Source organism: Dendrobates tinctorius, unplaced genomic scaffold, assembly GCF_039654945.1.
Source record: "Dendrobates tinctorius isolate UK_male_01 unplaced genomic scaffold, ASM3965494v1 ptg000034l, whole genome shotgun sequence".
NCBI classification, from domain to species: Eukaryota; Metazoa; Chordata; class Amphibia; order Anura; family Dendrobatidae; genus Dendrobates; species Dendrobates tinctorius.
Window position 1 is genome coordinate 3,962,824 of NW_027361702.1, and position 18,737 is coordinate 3,981,560.

General features: G+C 46.9%; 1 long non-coding RNA gene across 1 annotated transcript; it reads left to right on the plus strand.

Moving 5' to 3' along the window:
• Positions 1-5,028: 5,028 nt before the first annotated feature.
• Positions 5,029-17,072, plus strand: LOC141087491 (uncharacterized). Its single transcript, XR_012231669.1, has 5 exons — positions 5,029-5,947; positions 6,440-6,549; positions 6,645-6,789; positions 7,896-9,079; positions 16,710-17,072. It is a non-coding gene; the product is annotated as an uncharacterized lncRNA (long non-coding RNA).
• Positions 17,073-18,737: the final 1,665 nt, after the last annotated feature.

Genomic DNA, 18,737 nt, shown 5'->3' on the forward strand with positions numbered 1-18,737 from the left:
CCATTCTACTCTATGTAGGGCTATGTGTGGGGGGAATTATACTGTTGGCAGGGCAGGCTAAAAAGGCACAGATGGGTACCCTGCAGTCAAATAGAAAAGTCAAAGCACCGCAGTGACTGGCTAAAAAGCCCAAGATGGGTGTCCCGGTGGTAAGCAAAAGGGCCAGAACATGTACCGCAGTGGCAGGGTAAAAAAAACCCCAAGATGGACGCCATGGTGGTAGACAATAAAGCCAATGAATGTACCTCAGTGGCATGCTAAAAAGCCCAAGAACGTGCTCTGGTGGTAGGCCAATGAATGCACCCCAGTGGCAGGCGGAAAAGCCCAAGATGAACGTCATGCTTGTAAATAAAAAGGTCTGAGAATGCACCCCAGTGGCAGAATAAAAAGACTAAAATGGGTGCCCTGGTCGTAGGCAGAAAGTGCACCCCGTTACTAAGCTAAAATGCTCTGGAGGGGCAGCCTGGCGGAAAGCAAGAAGGCCAAAAAATGCACCCCAGTAGCATGCTAAAAAGCCCAAGATGGGTGCACCGATGGTAGGCAAGAGGCCAAATGGCACACCCTGGTGGCAGGCTAAAAAGCCCAAGATAGATGTCCCGGTGGTAAGCAAAAGAGCCACAGTGTGTACCCTGATGGTAGGCAATAAGTCTAATGAATGCACCTCAGTGGCCAACGGGAAAGTGGCTGTGCTTCGGTGGCACGCCAACAGGAAAGTGGCTGTGCTTCGGTGGCAAGCCAACGGGAAAGTGGCTGTGCTTCGGTGGCGCGCCAACGGGAAAGGGCTGTGCTTCGGTGGCGCGCCAACGGGAAAGTGGCTGTGCTTCGGTGGCGCGCCAACGGGAAAGTGGCTGTGCTTCGGTGGCGCGCCAACGGGAAAGTGGCTGTGTTTCGGTGGCACGCCAACGGGAAAGTGGCTGTGTTTCGGTGGCACGCCAACGGGAAAGTGGCTGTGCTTCGGTGGCACGCCAACGGGAAAGTGGCTGTGCTTCGGTGGCACGCCAACGGGAAAGTGGCTGTGCTTCGGTGGCACGCCAACGGGAAAGTGGCTGTGCTTCGGTGGCACGCCAACGGGAAAGTGGCTGTGCTTCGGTGGCACGCCAACGGGTAAGGGCACGCCAACGGGAAAGTGGCTGTGCTTCGGTGGCACGCCAACGGGAAAGTGGCTGTGCTTCGGTGGCACGCCAACGGGACAGTGGCTGTGCTTCGGTGGCACGCCAGCGGGACAGTGGCTGTGCTTCGGTGGCACGCCAGCGGGACAGTGGCTGTGCTTCGGTGGCACGCCAGCGGGACAGTGGCTGTGCTTCGGTGGCACGCCAGCGGGACAGTGGCTGTGCTTCGGTGGCACGCCAGCGGGACAGTGGCTGTGCTTCGGTGGCACGCCAGCGGGACAGTGGCTGTGTTTCGGTGGCACGCCAGCGGGACAGTGGCTGTGCTTCGGTGGCACGCCAGCGGGACAGTGGCTGTGCTTCGGTGGCACGCCAGCGGGACAGTGGCTGTGCTTCGGTGGCACGCCAGCGGGACAGTGGCTGTGCTTCGGTGGCACGCCAGCGGGACAGTGGCTGTGCTTCGGTGGCACGCCAGCGGGACAGTGGCTGTGCTTCGGTGGCACGCCAGCGGGACAGTGGCTGTGCTTCGGTGGAGCGCCAGCGGGACAGTGGCTGTGCTTCGGTGACGCGCCAGCGTGACAGTGGCTGTGCTTCGGTGGCGCGCCAGCGGGACAGTGGCTGTGCTTCGGTGGCGCTCCAGCGGGACAGTGGCTGTGCTTCGGTGGCGTGCCAGCGGGACAGTGGCTGTGCTTCGGTGGCGCGCCAGCGGGAAAAGGGTGCGCTCCGGTGACACGGGTAAGGGAAGGCTTTGTAGGGCTAATTATTTTGAATGTAATGCTATAGGGGGCACAGTATATTAAATAGAAGGATTTCTGGGTCCCATTATAATAGAGTTCTATGCAGGTCCCATTATATTAAATTGAGTTACTTGTGGGACGCATTATATTAATTGGAGGGCTACATTGGGCCCATTGTATAAAATGGAGGGTTATGTAGAGCCTTTTATATGGGGTCCAGTACATTAAATGTTGTGCTATGTGGAGCCCATTCTACTCTATGTAGGGCTATGTGTGGGGGGCATTATACTGTTGGCAGGGCAGGCTAAAAAGGCACAGATGGGTACCCTGCAGTCAAATAGAAAAGTCAAAGCACCGCAGTGACTGGCTAAAAAGCCCAAGATGGGTGTCCCGGTGGTAAGCAAAAGGGCCAGAACATGTACCGCAGTGGCAGGGTAAAAAAAACCCCAAGATGGACGCCATGGTGGTAGACAATAAAGCCAATGAATGTACCTGAGTGGCATGCTAAAAAGCCCAAGAACGTGCTCTGGTGGTAGGACAATGAATGCACCCCAGTGGCAGGCGGAAAAGCCCAAGATGAACGTCATGCTTGTAAATAAAAAGGTCAGAGAATGCACCCCAGTGGCAGAATAAAAAGACTAAAATGGGTGCCCTGGTCGTAGGCAGAAAGTGCACCCCGTTACTAAGCTAAAATGCTCTGGAGGGGCAGCCTGGCAGAACGCAAGAAGGCCAAAAAATGCACCCCAGTAGCATGCTAAAAAGCCCAAGATGGGTGCACCGATGGTAGGCAAGAGGCCAAATGGCACACCCTGGTGGCAGGTTAAAAAGGCCAAGATAGATGTCCCGGTGGTAAGCGAAAGAGCCACAGTGTGTACCCTGATGGTAGGCAATAAGTCTAATGAATGCACCTCAGTGGCCAACGGGAAAGTGGCTGTGCTTCGGTGGCACGCCAACGGGAAAGTGGCTGTGCTTCGGTGGCACGCCAACGGGAAAGTGGCTGTGCTTCGGTGGCGAGCCAACGGGAAAGTGGCTGTGCTTCGGTGGCACGCCAACGGGAAAGTGGCTGTGCTTCGGTGGCGCGCCAACGGGAAAGTAGCTGTGCTTCGGTGGCGCGCCAACGGGAAAGTGGCTGTGCTTCAGTGGCGCGCCAACGGGAAAGTGGCTGTTCTTCGGTGGCGCGCCAACGGGAAAGTGGCTGTGCTTCGGTGGCGCGCCAACGGGAAAGTGGCTGTGCTTCGGTGGCGGGCCAACGGGAAAGTGGCTGTGCTTCGGTGGCACGCCAACGGGACAGTGGCTGTGCTTCGGTGGCGCGCCAGCGGGACAGTGGCTGTGCTTCGGTGGCGCGCCAGCGGGACAGTGGCTGTGCTTCGGTGGCGCGCCAGCGGGACAGTGGCTGTGCTTCGGTGGCGCGCCAGCGGGACAGTGGCTGTGCTTCGGTGGCGCGCCAGCGGGACAGTGGCTGTGCTTCGGTGGCGCGCCAGCGGGACAGTGGCTGTGCTTCGGTGGCGCGCCAGCGGGACAGTGGCTGTGCTTCGGTGGCGCGCCAGCGGGACAGTGGCTGTGCTTCGGTGGCGCGCCAGCGGGACAGTGGCTGTGCTTCGGTGGCGCGCCAGCGGGACAGTGGCTGTGCTTCGGTGGCGCGCCAGCGGGACAGTGGCTGTGCTTCGGTGGCGCGCCAGCGGGACAGTGGCTGTGCTTCGGTGGCGCGCCAGCGGGACAGTGGCTGTGCTTCGGTGGCGCGCCAGCGGGACAGTGGCTGTGCTTCGGTGGCGCGCCAGCGGGACAGTGGCTGTGCTTCGGTGGCGCGCCAGCGGGACAGTGGCTGTGCTTCGGTGGCGCGCCAGCGGGACAGTGGCTGTGCTTCGGTGGCGCGCCAGCGGGACAGTGGCTGTGCTTCGGTGGTGCGCCAGCGGGACAGTATATATCCTTTGTTGGCAATGACAGAGGTCAAACGTTTTCTGTAAGTTTTCACAAGGTTGCCACACACTGTTGTTGGTATGTTGGCCCATTCCTCCATGCAGATCTCCTCTAGAGCAGTGATGTTTTTGGCTTTTCGCTTGGCAACACGGACTTTCAACTCCCTCCAAAGGTTTTCTATAGGGTTGAGATCTGGAGACTGGCTAGGCCACTCCAGGACCTTGAAATGCTTCTTACGAAGCCACTCCTTCGTTGCCCTGGCGGTGTGCTTTGAATCATTGTCATGTTGAAAGACCCAGCCACGTTTCATCTTCAATGCCCTTGCTGATGGAAGGAGGTTTGCACTCAAAATCTCACGATACATGGCCCCATTCATTCTTTCATGTACCCGGATCAGTCGTCCTGGCCCCTTTGCAGAGAAACAGCCCCAAAGCATGATGTTTCCACCACCATGCTTTACAGTAGGTATGGTGTGTGATGGATGCAACTCAGTATTCTTTTTCCTCCAAACACGACAAGTTGTGTTTCTACCAAACAGTTCCAGTTTGGTTTCATCAGACCATAGGACATTCTCCCAAAACTCCTCTGGATCATCCAAATGCTCTCTAGCAAACTTCAGACGGGCCCGGACATGTACAGGCTTAAGCAGTGGGACACGTCTGGCACTGCAGGATCTGAGTCCATGGTGGCGTAGTGTGTTACTTATGGTAGGCCTTGTTACATTGGTCCCAGCTCTCTGCAGTTCATTCACTAGGTCCCCCCGCGTGGTTCTGGGATTTTTGCTCACCGTTCTTGTGATCATTCTGACCCCACGGGGTGGGATTTTGCGTGGAGCACCAGATCGAGGGAGATTATCAGTGGTCTTGTATGTCTTCCATTTTCTAATTATTGCTCCCACAGTTGATTTCTTCACTCCAAGCTGGTTGGCTATTGCAGATTCAGTCTTCCCAGCCTGGTGCAGGGCTACAATTTTGTTTCTGGTGTCCTTTGACAGCTCTTTGGTCTTCACCATAGTGGAGTTTGGAGTCAGACTGTTTGAGGGTGTGCACAGGTGTCTTTTTATACTGATAACAAGTTTAAACAGGTGCCATTACTACAGGTAATGAGTGGAGGAAAGAGGAGACTCTTAAAGAAGAAGTTACAAGTCTGTGAGAGCCAGAAATCTTGATTGCTTGTTTCTGACCAAATACTTATTTTCCACCATAATATGCAAATAAAATGAAAAAAAAACAGACAATGTGATTTTCTGGATTTTTTTTTCTCAGTTTGTCTCCCATAGTTGAGGTCTACCTATGATGTAAATTACAGACGCCTCTCATCTTTTTAAGTGGTGGAACTTGCACTATTGCTGACTGACTAAATACTTTTTTTCCCCACTGTATATTAAATAGAAGGCTTTCTGATTCACATTATAAGAGTGCTATGCAGGTCCCATTATATTAAATGGAGGGTTATGTAGAGCCTTTTATATTATGTAAAACTGGGGGTTTCATTATATTAAATGGAATGCTTTGTAGAGCACATTATAATAAAAATGGAGGGCTATATGTGACCCCTGTCCCATTATATGAGGAAATCTGTCAGGCTCATTATATTAAATGGATGGCTATGTGGGGTCCACTATATTAAATGGAGCGCTATGTAGAGCCCCCATAAATTAAAAACTTTTTACAATAAAAAACGTCTTTTAGAGTTACAGCTGCCTGCTATAAATTGTAAATCAAGCCCCCCTTTATCACGCCCAAAGTTAGGGAAAAATTAAATTAAAAAAAGCATTTGTTTCCATTTTCCCATTAGAGCTAGGGTTAGGTTATGTGCACACGTTGCGGATTCTCCCCCGGATTTTTCTGCACAAAATCCGCAGCTCTTGGCAGAACACGCAGGTGCGTTTTTGATGCTTTTTTGATGTGGTTTTGGCTGCGGAATTGTCTGCATTTTTTCACAGCAACAGATAGTTTGCCAAACTAGACTAAAGAAAAAAAAAAATTGATGTTATTATCTTGTCCAACCCCTTCTTCCATTCTCTATTTTGCTTTTACCAAATCAACAATGGTGAGTGCCAGAAATGAGCAGCAGAGTGCCCAGCGGGCTGAAGAGTATAGCGCGCAGCGTTTATCGGTCCGCAGGCCATTCAGAATACTCATGCTGGGGTGTTTGCTGCAAATCCTGATGCGTCACAGAGAGCAGGTAAGATAAAGTAGATTAGGGTTGGATTAAGTTAGGGTTGAGATTCGGTTTAGGGTGGGGATTAGGGTTAGGAATGCGATTGGGGTTTGAGATTAGGGTTATAGTTGGGATTAAGGTTATGGTTGGGATTTGGATTAGGGTTGATTGGGGTTAGGGTTGTGATTAGGGTTTGGATTGGGAATAGACTTGGGGTTGGGATTTGGGTTATGGTAGGGATTTGGATTAGGGTTGTGATTGAGATTAGGGTTTGGATTAGGAATAGACTAGTGGTTGGGATTAGGGTTATGGTTGGGATTAAGGTTGTGATTGGGGTTAGGGTTGGGATTAGGGTTTGGATAAGGAATAGACTAGGGTTATGGTTGGGATTAGGGTTATGGTTGGGATTTGGGTTTGGGTTGGGGTTAGGAATAGGTTTGGGATTAGGATTCCGAAAATTCTTGACATGTCTGTTTTTTCACTGTGTTGTGTACTAAAACAATATTTTTATTTTAGGCCGAGCAGCAGCACAGGAGAATGTGAGCCTGTAAATTGTGGGTGCACCCACTCTTAGTGGAGAGAACAGAGAAAGGGCATTTTTATGTTCTTTACAACGATTTGAGGAGGTAAGTTGCCAAATATCTCAAGATAGTTTCCAACTTAGAATGTGTCCGAAAATATATAATCATTTTTTTTCATTTTTTTTATGTCAACTTTGCAGATATCTGGAAAAATTTGTCGTTCTACCGGCTTACAATCACCGCCTTTGATAATCTGCTACAAATCTTGTGTCCCCATCTTATATTGGCTGATATGTTAATGAGGAAGGCCATCATTGCTGAGGAAAGGCTGCTCATCACTTTGCGGTAAGTAACTAATTTTCTGTTTGTATGTCATTAGGCATCTTTCACACGTCATTGTATCCGGTACGTGTGATGAAAGTTTTCACATGTACTGGAGACACTGACACATGTAGACCCACTTAAATTAATGGGTCTATGCATATGTCAGCGTGTTTTTGCGGATCATGTGTCAGTGGGCAAAACACGCTGCCACTGTCATGCACACGTGCACATGGAGAACACACATTGATGTCCTCTGTGTAACACGCATTGCACTGGTGAAGCGCTACAGGAAGCGCTGTTTCCTGGCGGCAGGTGCTGGCATCATTCTCCCCTGGTCTGCAGGATTTCACTGCCATCAAGGAAGAATGGGATTTGTCTTCAGCACCTGCCACCTTGTAACTGCACTTTCTGTAGCGCTTGTTCCCAGCTAGCCATCTGTGTGGAAATGATGCAGCACATGGGCGGCACACGGTTGCCACATGTGTGCCTCGCACACACAGACACATTGACATGGATATCTTTGGTACAGTCTTTTACGGTACCACAAATATCCTGATATGTAAAACACGCCTGGAACCTGTCTGCATTGTTGCTGCTATAAGATGCGTCCACTGTCTTTCAGGGCTTATCTGCAGCATTCTATAATTAACCGCCCCGGTTAATGCACTACCACTCTCCTGCTTGCTTCATTGCTGTACTGCACAGGCGTACTTTTATGTTCTGATGAGTATGGACTAAAGTCCGGAGGTGTGCATGCGCTGGGCCTCTCAGACCTTTCCTGGCGCTTGCTCACTGCAGGAATTCGTTCTGCCCTCAACAGGCCAGATAACCACGGCTGAGCAGTAGAGCGTTGAAGCAAGCAGGAGGGCGGCGGTGGTGCGAAAAGATCAGAGTGGCCTGACGCGGACCTTCAACTCCCATCTGACGTGACCGCCCCACGCAATTGTTTGTAATTTTGTGTTTATTTAGAGCTTTCGTGTCAGACCGGGGCGTTAGCGACACCATTATAGAATGCTTCAGATAAGACCTGAAAGGCGGTGGACGCATCTTATAGCGGCCATAACTGCTGACAGGTTCCCTTACATTTTTGTGTGACATTTCTAATAATCTTTTAATTTTCTTTGCAGATTTTTATCCACAGTAGAGAGCTACACATCTTTACACCTCCAATTTAGAATTGTAAATCCACCATCTCTAAAATTGTAAGGTGCACATGTACCGTCATCTGGCAGAAGTTGCAGCTCATGGTGATGTCTTCCCCAACCGAGGAGACTTGGCTGCCGGATGCGCAACGTGGGTCTGGGAAGGCCATCCAACTCGGGTGTGTGTGTGAGAGAAACTTTTACTGACTATTTTATGAGTCTAGAAGGTCCTGTGCACTGGCAAAACTCCTGTGATGGTGTTGGGCACCCTGAACAGCAGTGAAAGATGAAAGAATAAGATTGAGCGGCACCAATGAAGGACCCGTCAAGCAACATGAAAATGTTTTTTTAGTAAAAAAAAATTATTCTGTATGTATTTGGATTGTTAATTTTATGTGCGTTATTTTTTTCTTTTTACTAAGTGGGTTTTGTTCCCAAAAATGTTTCTAGATTCTTCTACTTCCCATAGTCCTGTTCCCTAGACTATCATACATATTCTCTACCCCATAGTCCTGCGCTCATGTACCCATAACACAGGTTATAGCCCTTTTATATCCTCCTTATGATAATGTTTATAAAGAACACCAAATGACTAAGTTATGGTACTGCGGGTAATAGCTAGTGTTGATGCATCCGTAGGGTAACTTGCAGTTGGTGAGGGCATTTCAGTGCTGTATGGTCGACTTGTTTGGTAGTCAGGTTGGGTTTGTTGTTGGGCTTGGTTTCTTCTCCAAAAAACCCCATCAAAATTTCATCATATGGAGAAATTGGAGCAGGGTCCTGCAGAGCTGTCAGTGACATTTGCACCAGATTCGTGAAAATGGACTGCCTATCCAGTGTCAGTGAGCGAGCCTTGTTTGCAATTTGCAAGGCAAAAAAATCGAACTCATCCTCAGTCGTTAATTTTTTTTATCACTGCCAGAGTCTCAGTTGCAGCTTTGATGGTTGTATCACTTTTTTTTTAGTTTTTTTTTTTTTTGTTTGGCTCTCCTGACACCGGATAGGCAGCTCTTTGTGTAACCGCTTCTTCGGCACCAGAAACTCCAGCAGCGGCGGACGCCGATGTGCCAGCAGTTGATGAAGATGGGGCACCAGCAGAGATGGAGAACATGTGCCGCCAGCTCCAGATGAAGTTCCTGCTCCATCTTCGGATTCATCCTCAGCAGGAGGTAAAATGTTCCCTTGAGTGCTGTGTGAAAAAAAACAAACATATTGATTGGGGTATGTTTCCGTGCTGCGTAGGAGCATCGCTTTGGAGGCAGCAAAAAGATTGCTCAGCCGAAAGCGCTGCCAACTTTTTTTCTTACACATGGTGATAACGCATGTTTAACCCCTTCATGACCAAGCCTATTTTGACCTTAATGACCAGGCCATTTTTTTGCAATTCTGACCAGTGTCCCTTTATGAGGTAATAACTCAGGAACGCTTCAACGGATCCTAGCGATTCTGAGATCGTTTTTTCCTGACATATTGGGCTTCATGTTAGTGGTAAATTTAGGTCGATAATTTATGCGTTTATTTGTGAAAAAGTCAGAAATTTGGCGAAAATTTAGAAAATTTCGCAATTTTCAAATTTTGAATTTTTTTTCTGTTAAACCAGAGAGTTATGTGACAAAAAATAGTTACTAAATAACATTTCCCACATGTCTACTTTACATCAGCACAATTTTGGAAACAAAATATTTTTTTGTTAGGAAGTTATAAGGGTTAAAAGTTGACCAGCGATTTCTCATTTTTACAATAAAATATACAAAACCATTTTTTTTAGGGACCACCTCACATTTGAAGTCACTTTAAGGGGTCTATATGGCAGAAAATACCCAAAAGTGACACCATTCTAAAAACTGCACCCCTCAAGCTACTCAAAACTACATTCATGAAGATTATTAACCCTTCAGGTGCTTCACAGGAACTAAAGCAACGTGGAAAGAAAAAATGGACATTTTAATTTTTCCAACAAAAATTTTCTTTTAGCATCAATTTTTTCATTTTCACATAGGCAACAGGATAAAATGGATCCTAAAAATTGTTGGGCAATTTCTCCTGAGTACACCGATACCTCATATGTGGTCATAAACCACTGTTTGGGCGCACGGCAGGGCTCAGAAGGGAAGGAGCACCATTTGACTTTTTGAATGGAAAATATGCTGGACTATTTAGCGGTTGCCATGTCGCGTATGGAGAGCCCCTGTGTGCCTAAACATTGGAGCTCCCCCACAAGTGACCCCATTTTGGAAACTAGACCCCACAAGGAACTTATCTAGATGCATAGTGATCACTTTGAACCCCCAGGTACTTCACAAATTGATATGTAAAAAAAAAAAGTACTTTTTTTTCACAAAAATTGTCTTTTAGTCTCAGTTTTTTCATTTTCACATGGATCCTAAAATTTGTTAAAAAATTTCTCCTGAGTACACCGATACCTCATATGTGGTCATAAACCACTGTTTGAGCGCACGGCAGGGTCCGGAAGGGAAGGAGCACCATTTGACTTTTTGAATGGAAAATTAGCTCCAATCGTTATCGGACACCATATCGTGTTTGGAGAGCCCCTGTGTGCCTAAATATTGGCGCTCCCCCACAAATGACCCCATTTTGGACCTAGACCCCCTAAGGAACTTATCTAGATGCATAGTGAGCACTTTGAACCCCCAAGTGCTTCACAAAAGTTTATAACGCAGAGCCATGAAAATAAAAAATATTTTTTCCTCAAAAAATTTTTTAGTGCGCAATTTTTTATTTTCACAAGGGTACGAGGATAAATTAGACCCCAAAAGTTGTCCAGTTTGTCCTGAGTACACTGGTACCCCATATGTGGGTGGGGACCACTGTTTGGGTACACGTCGGGGCTCGGAAGGGAAGTAGTGACATTATGAAATGCTGACTTTGATGGAATGGTCTGCGGGCACCATGTAACATTTGCAGAGCCCCTGATGTACCTAAACAGTGGAAACCCCCCACAAGTGACCCCATTTTGGAAACTAGACCTCCCAAGGAACTTATCTAGATGCCTGGTGAGCACTTTGAACCCCCAAGGGCTTCACAGAAGTTTATAACGCAGAGACGTGAAAATAAAAAAAAAATATTCCACAAAAATAATATTTTAGCCCCCAATTTTTTATTTTCCCAAGGGTACCAGGAGAAATTAGACCCCCAAAGTTGTTGTGCAATTTTTCCTGAGTACGCTGATACCCCATATGTTGGGGTAAACCACTGTTTGGGCACACGTCGGGGCTTGGAAGGGAGGGAGCACCGTTTAACTTTTTGAACGCAAAATTAGCTGGAATCAATGGTTGCACCAGGTCGCGTTTGGAGACCCCCTGATGTGCCTAAACAGTGGAAACCCCACAATTCTAACTTCAACCCTAACCCCAACACACCCCTGACCACAGCCCTAACCCCAACACATCCCTAACCCTAATCCCAACCCTAACCCCAACACACCCCTAACCCTAATTCCAACCCTAGCCCTAATTCCAACCCTAACCCTAATTCCAACCATAACCCTAATTGTAACCCTCTTTCCAACCCTAACCCTCTTTCCAACCCTAACCCTCTTTCCAAACCTAACCCTCTTTCCAACCCGGACCCTCTTTCCAACCTGGACCCTAACCCTCTTTCCAACCCTAACCCTCTTTCCAACCCGGACCCTCTTTCCAACCCTAACCCTCTTTCCAACCCTAACCCTCTTTCCAACCCTAACCCTCTTTCCAACCCTAACCCTCCTTCCAACCCTAACCCTAATGGAAAAATAAAAATAATTTCTTTATTTTATTTGTTGATCCTGCCTATGGGGGTGATAAACGGGGATATTTACATTTCATTCTATTTTGATCACTGTGAAAGTGATCAAAATGAATGAATGGAAATTGGAGCCGGCGGGCGCACTGCGCATGCGCCCGCCATTTTCCAATATGGTGGCGCCCATGGTCCAGGACCGCAGGACACCGGGAGCCATAACGGCACTCGGTGAGTACCGGGAGGTGGGAGGGGGGCAATCGGAAGCCTGGGGGAGCGGAGGGAAGGCAGGGGGGGAGATGATGACAGCGGCGTCACATCGCCACTGTCATTCAGTGGCGGGGGGCAGATCGCCCCCGTTAACGGGTGGGGGGGGTCGGATCGCTTTCACCAGCCATGTCCGATGCTACAGCAGCGTCGGACATGGCTGGATTGTAATATTTCATCAATTTTCATTGATGAAATATTACTATTGCTCTGATTGGCTGTTTCACTTTTAACAGCCAATCAGAGCGATCGTAGTCACGTGGGGGCGAAGCCACGCCCCCCTATGCTGAAGAACAAAGCCCCCTGTATCTGCGGGTCGGGTGACCTTTCAGTGACCTAGATCACCCGACCCGCAGGGGGGGCTTTAAAGGCATGACGCCACATAGGCGTCACTGGTCAGATTTGTACCAGGTTTCATGACACCTATGTGGCGTCATTGGTCGTGAAGGGGTTAAAACACATGCAGAATCAACACATGCTATCAATATACTGTGCTAGTAATCTTGCGGAGACAGAGGGAAACGCAAGACAAGTGACATGCTGTGGTGTCAAAAGACGTGCCACATGTCCGATGACATAGGTCTGCCACCTCCATGTTTGTACGCATAGTTGAGAGGGGATTTCATCACATCTCCACTATGCTGTTCTATCTGGACACTACAAATTGAGTGCTGCAGCTGTATGCAGCATTCAATACGCAGCCAATTGTGCTATACCACGTGATAATAGCTGTAATTACAGATTTTGATTTTTTTAATAAAAAATTACCTCCGCAATGTCCTGCTTGTTAGCAGAAATTGTAGCTCATCATAAAATGAGGTTTGCCTGGTGGGAGAGGAGCAACTTTTGGCACAGCTGGAGACAAATTTGTGGACTCTGTCCCTCACCGACCGCCGCCTTTGTTTAACATCTTTCTCTAAAAATCAAAAATAAACACTTAATCACATTTTTAAAAACTAATAGAAACATTTTAAATAACATAATTACCAATTTGCAACTGTGTTGCATTTGGGAATGAATCCCATTCGGGATATAGCTGCCTTAAAGGTTTTGTACAGCAGTGGTCACGGGAAGATCGGTCCTTGTATGCCTCATCTGCGGGGTCCCATATGGGAAGAAAATAACGTACCTACAATGTATACAATAATGTCATTAGATACTATAGTCAACAACCAAAAAAAAAATTAGATATTTAAATATAACCTACCATAACCACAGGCCGAAGGATAACACAAACAAAAACACCTAATCCCAAACCTAACACATCCCAACCCTAATCCCAAACCTAACACATCCCAACCCCTAATCCCAACCCTAATCCCAAACCAAACACTAATCCCAGCCATAATCCTAAACCTAACACTAATCCCAGTCATAACCCTAATCCTAACCCTAATCACAAAATGCAGAAATAATTAAATATATTTTTATTTTAAGTTTTTATTTTGGGTAGCTAACAAAAGGGGTTAGCGACAAAAAATGCGTGGGCTCCCGCGCAATTTTCTGCGCCAGAGTGGGAAAGCCGACGGCCGGGGTCCAATATGTGTAGCCTGGGAAGGGGTTAATAACCATGGATCTTCCCAGGCCATGAATATCAGCCCTCAGCTGTCTGCGTAGCCTTTCTGACTATAGAAATAGGGGGACCCCAAAAAAGAAATGACGTGGGGGGTCCCCCTATATTTTATAGCCAGAAAGGCTAAGCAGACAGCTGCGGCTTAACCCCTTCATGACAGGCAATACGTATATTTACTGACCTGAGATATAAGGGAATATCATCCCCATACAGGTGACAATCCAGCAGCTGTTGGCTGTCCACTATATCTGACAACTTGCTGTATCACAAATGATCAGTGTTGGCACCGTCCATATCTTTAACCCCTTAGTTACTGCTGTCAAAAGTGACTACATCAAATAAATGGTTAATAGATTGTGGGGTTTTGCACTTTATCTAATTGACACACCGAGATCATGATTGTGTGGTCCTGATGTTTGCCATAGCAGTTCATGGCAAAATAGCAGCCTTAGAGTCTCCTGGCTACTGCGGCCAGTTGAGAAGTTAGCGACATTTAGGTGGTAAACAAACACTTTTTCATTCCAGCTATACCACTTTGCATTAATTCCTGAAAATCACCTGAAGGGTTAATAAACTACCTGACAGCAGTTTTCAATATGTCAGGGGGTGCAGTTTTTAAAATGGTATCATGTTTGGGGTTTTCCAATATACACTCACTGGCCACTTTATTAGGTACACCTGTCCAACTGTGTGTTAAGACTTAATTTCTAATCAGCCAATCACATGGCGGCAACTCAGTGCATTTAGGCATGTAGACATGGTCAAGACAATCTCCTGCAGTTCAAACCGAGCATCAGTATGGGGAAGAAAGGTGATTTGAGTGCCTTTGAACGTGGCATGATTGTTGGTGCCAGAAGGGCTGGTCTGAGTATTACAGAAACTGCTGATCTACTGGGATTTTCACGCACAACCATCTCTAGGGTTTACAGAGAATGGTCCGAAAAAGAAAAAAAATCCAGTGAGCGGCAGTTCTGTGGCCGGAAATGCCTTGTTGATGCCAGAGGTCAGAGGAGAATGGGCAGACTGGTTCGAGCTGATAGAAAGGCAACAGTGACTCAAATTGCCACCCGTTACAACCAAGGTAGGCAGAAGAGCATCTCTGAACGCACAGTGCGTCGAACTTTGAGGCAGATGAGCTACAGCAGCAGAAGACCACACCGGGTACCACTCCTCTCAGCTAAGAACAGGAAACTGAGGCTACAATTTGCACAAGCTCATCGAAATTGGACAGTAGAAGATTGGAAAAACGTTGCCTGGTCTGATGAGTCTCGATTTCTGCTGCGACATTCGGATGGTAGGGTCAGAATTTGGTGTAAACAACATGAAAGCATGGATCCATCCTGCCTTGTATCAACGGTTCAGGCTGGTGGTGGTGGTGTCATGGTGTGGGGAATTTTTTCTTGGCACTCTTTGGGCCCCTTGGTACCAATTGAGCATCGTTGCAACGCCACAGCCTACCTGAGTATTGTTGCTGACCATGTCCATCCCTTTATGACCACAATGTACCCAACATCTGATGGCTACTTTCAGCAGGATAATGCGCCATGTCATAAAGCTCGAATCATCTCAGATTGGTTTCTTGAACATGACAATGAGTTCACTGTACTCAAATGGCCTCCTCAGTCACCAGATCTCAATCCAATAGAGCATCTTTGGGATGTGGTGGAACGGGAGATTCGCATCAGGGATGTGCAGCCGACAAATCTGCGCCAACTGTGTGATGCCATCATGTCAATATGGTCCAAAATCTCTGAGGAATGCTTCCAGCACCTTGTTGAATCTCTGCCACGAAGAATTGAGGCAGTTCTGAAGGCAAAAGGGGGTCCAACCCGTTACTAGCATGGTGTACCTAATAAAGTGGCCAGTGAGTGTATAGCACCCCTAAAGTCATTTCAAACTTGGATAGGTCCCTCAAAAAAATAAATTTTGTAAATTTCCTTGAAAAAATGAAAAATTATTGCTACATTTTTAAACCTCCTAAAAGGGTAATAAAATTAGTGTTTTAAAAATGGTGATGATGTAAAGCAGGCATGAGGGAAATGTTATTTATTAATGTTTTTCTGTGGTATGACTATCTGGATTAAAGGGATAATCATTCAGAGTTTGAAAGCTGCAATTTTTTTTAAATTTTGTCAAGTTCCTGATATTTTTTAATAAACACAAAATATATCAATCTAAATTTACCACTATCATAAATTATAATGTGCCACGAAAAATCAGTCTCAAAATTACTGGGATTTGTTGAAGCATTCCAGAGTTATGACCACATAAAGTGACATTGGTCAGATTTTAAAAATTGGCCGGTCACGAAGGGGTTAATATTTGTACCCTGGGAAGGGGTTAATACCCATGGATCCTCCCAGACCATGAATATCAGCCCTCAGCTGTCTGCATAGCCTTTCTGGCTATAGAAATAGGGGGACCCCCCAAAATAAATGACATGGGGTCCCACTATATTTTATAGCCAGAAAGACAACTGCGGGCTGATATTCATAGCCTAGGAAGGGGCCATAGGTATTGCCCCCCCCCCGGCTACAAATTACCAGCCCGTAGCCACCCCAGAAATGGCGCATCTGTAAGATGTGCAAATTCCAGCACTTAGCCCTTCTCTTCCCACTCCTGTGTAGCGGTGGGATATGGGGTAATAAAAGGTTAATGTCACCTTTGACTGTAAGGTGACATTAAGCCCGATTTAATAGTGGAGAGGCGTCAATAAGACGCCGATCCATTATTAATCTAAAAAATAAAAGGAAATAAAACACAAAATAAAAGTATTTTAATGAAATAAAGACAGTTTTTGGCAAAATTATATTTTTCTGGTAATCCACCAAGTGACGCCCTCGTTCTAGAAAATATAACAAACCAATAATATACTCCCTGGTCCGATGTAGTCCAAAATCGAGTGTCCCACGACGATCTGCCATGGAGAACAGTCACATCAGGAGATGTGACTGCTCTACACGGCTAAGCTCCTGCAGTGTGTTACTGCGCATGCGTGAGAGTTTACCGGAGTTAAGTGACTCCAGTACTCGCTTTACGGCACTGCTGCGTGGGAAAACTTCCACGCAGCTCTATTGCCGTAAAGAGAGCACGGAGCTGCAGAACTTCGGGAAACGGCGACTGTATCGCCGGAGGACAGAATAGATCGCCGTGGAACAATCGATTTGGGATTTCTGCGGACAGAGTATAAATTTGGTTTAATTTTTTTACTTCTTTTCTAGAGGACAGAGGGCTTCAGGGACCAAGCTGTGGTATGTATTCTATGTTTTATGTCATGTATGTTACATGTATGTATGTTTTATGTGTTTTTTTGACTCACAATTGTGCTCGGTCGCAGCAGTCCCATACGGCGACTAAGCACAATTGACGCACTATCGCCGCATGGGGACTGACGCAGACAGACACATACATACCAAATAAAATCAGACGGCTGACATTGATCCCCATGCAACGATAGCCTTCCATGCTGCTGACAATATGGCGACTCCTTCTTCCCGGACACTACACTCCACCCACACACTTCCTCTTCCTCCTACATCACTGCCCTCTGCAGCGTTTTTGACATCCCAATCCGCAGCAAAAACGCAGATCTTTCTTCCATCTGCGGTTTTGCTGTGGATTTAACTGACTCAATGCAAGTCAATGGGTGCAGAAATGCCGCAGATACGCAAAAAGAATTGACATGCTGCAGAGAAAAAAAAAACGCTGCGAATCCGCGAGGTTTTTTCCGCACAGCGGTTTTTATTTTACATAGAATATGATAGCGTACAACGCAGCAAAATCTGCTGCGGATCCGCAGGGCCAAAAACGCTGCGGATCTGCAGCAGTATCCGCAACGTGTTAGGGGTGTGTTGGGGTTAGGGTTGGAGTTAAAATTGTTTTTTTTTTACACTATTTAGGCACATCAGGGGCTCTCCAAACGCAACATGGCATCTGATCTCAATTCCAGCCAATTCTGCGTTAAAAAAGTCAAACGGTGCTCTTTCCCGCCATGAGCCCAAATAGTGGTTAACCCCCACATATGGGGTATCGGCCTACTCAGGACAAATTGCACAACAACTTTTGGGGTCCAATTTCTCCTGTTACCCTTGGGAAAATAAAAAATTGGGGGCAAAAATATCATTTTTGTGAAAAAAATCTGATTTTTTTTTTTATGGCTCTACGTTATAAACTTCTGTGAAGCACTTGGGGGTTCAAAGTGCTCACCACACATCTAGATAAGTTCCTTGGGGGGTCTAGTTTCCAAAATGGGGTCACTTGTGGGTGGTTTCCACAGTTTAGGCACATCAGGGGCTCTCCAAAGGCAACATGACACCCGCAGACCATTCCATCAAAGTCTGCATTCCAAAACGTCACTACTTCCCTTCCGAGCCCCAACGTGTGCCCATACAGTAGTTTTCTCCCACATGTGGGATATCCGTGTACTCAGGACAAATTGGACAACTTTTGGGTTCCAATTTCTCGTGTTGCCCTTAGGAAAATAAAAATTTGGAGACTAAAAGATCATGTTTGTGGAAAAAATGTGTTTTTTTTAAAATTTTTTTATTTTCACGCCCGTGCGTTATAAACTTCTGTGAAGCACTGGGGGGTTCAAAGTGCTCACCACACATCTAGATAAGTTCCTGGGGGGGTCTAGTTTCCAAAATGGTGTAATTTGTGGGGTGTTTCCACTGTTTAGGCACAACAGGGGCTTTCCAAGCACGGTATGGCGTCCTATCTCAATTCCAGCCAAAAAGTCAAATGGTGCTGCTTCCCTTCCGAGCTCTGCCATGCGCCGAAATAGTCGTTTACCCCCACGTATGGGGTGTCAGCGTACTTGGGACAAATTTCACAATAATTTTTGGTGTCCCGTTACCCTTGGGAAAATAAAAATTGGGTGTGAAAAGATCATTTTTGTGGAAAAAATATGATTTTTTTAATTATACGGCTGTACGTTATAAACTGAAGCCCTTGGGGGTTCAAAGTTCTCACCACATATCTAGATAAGTTCCTTGGGGGGGTCTAATTTCCAAAATGGTGTCATTTGTGGGGGGGGGGGTTTCCACTGTTTGGCCACATCAGAGGCTCTCCAAATGCGATATGACGTCAAGCCAATTCTGCGTTGAAAAAGTCAAACGGCCCTCATTCCCTTCCGAGCTCTGCCAGCGCCCAAACAATGGTTTACCCCCACATATGGGGTATCAGCGTACTCAGGACAAATTGCACAATAACTTTTGGGGACCTGTTTCCCTTGGAAAAATAAAAATTGG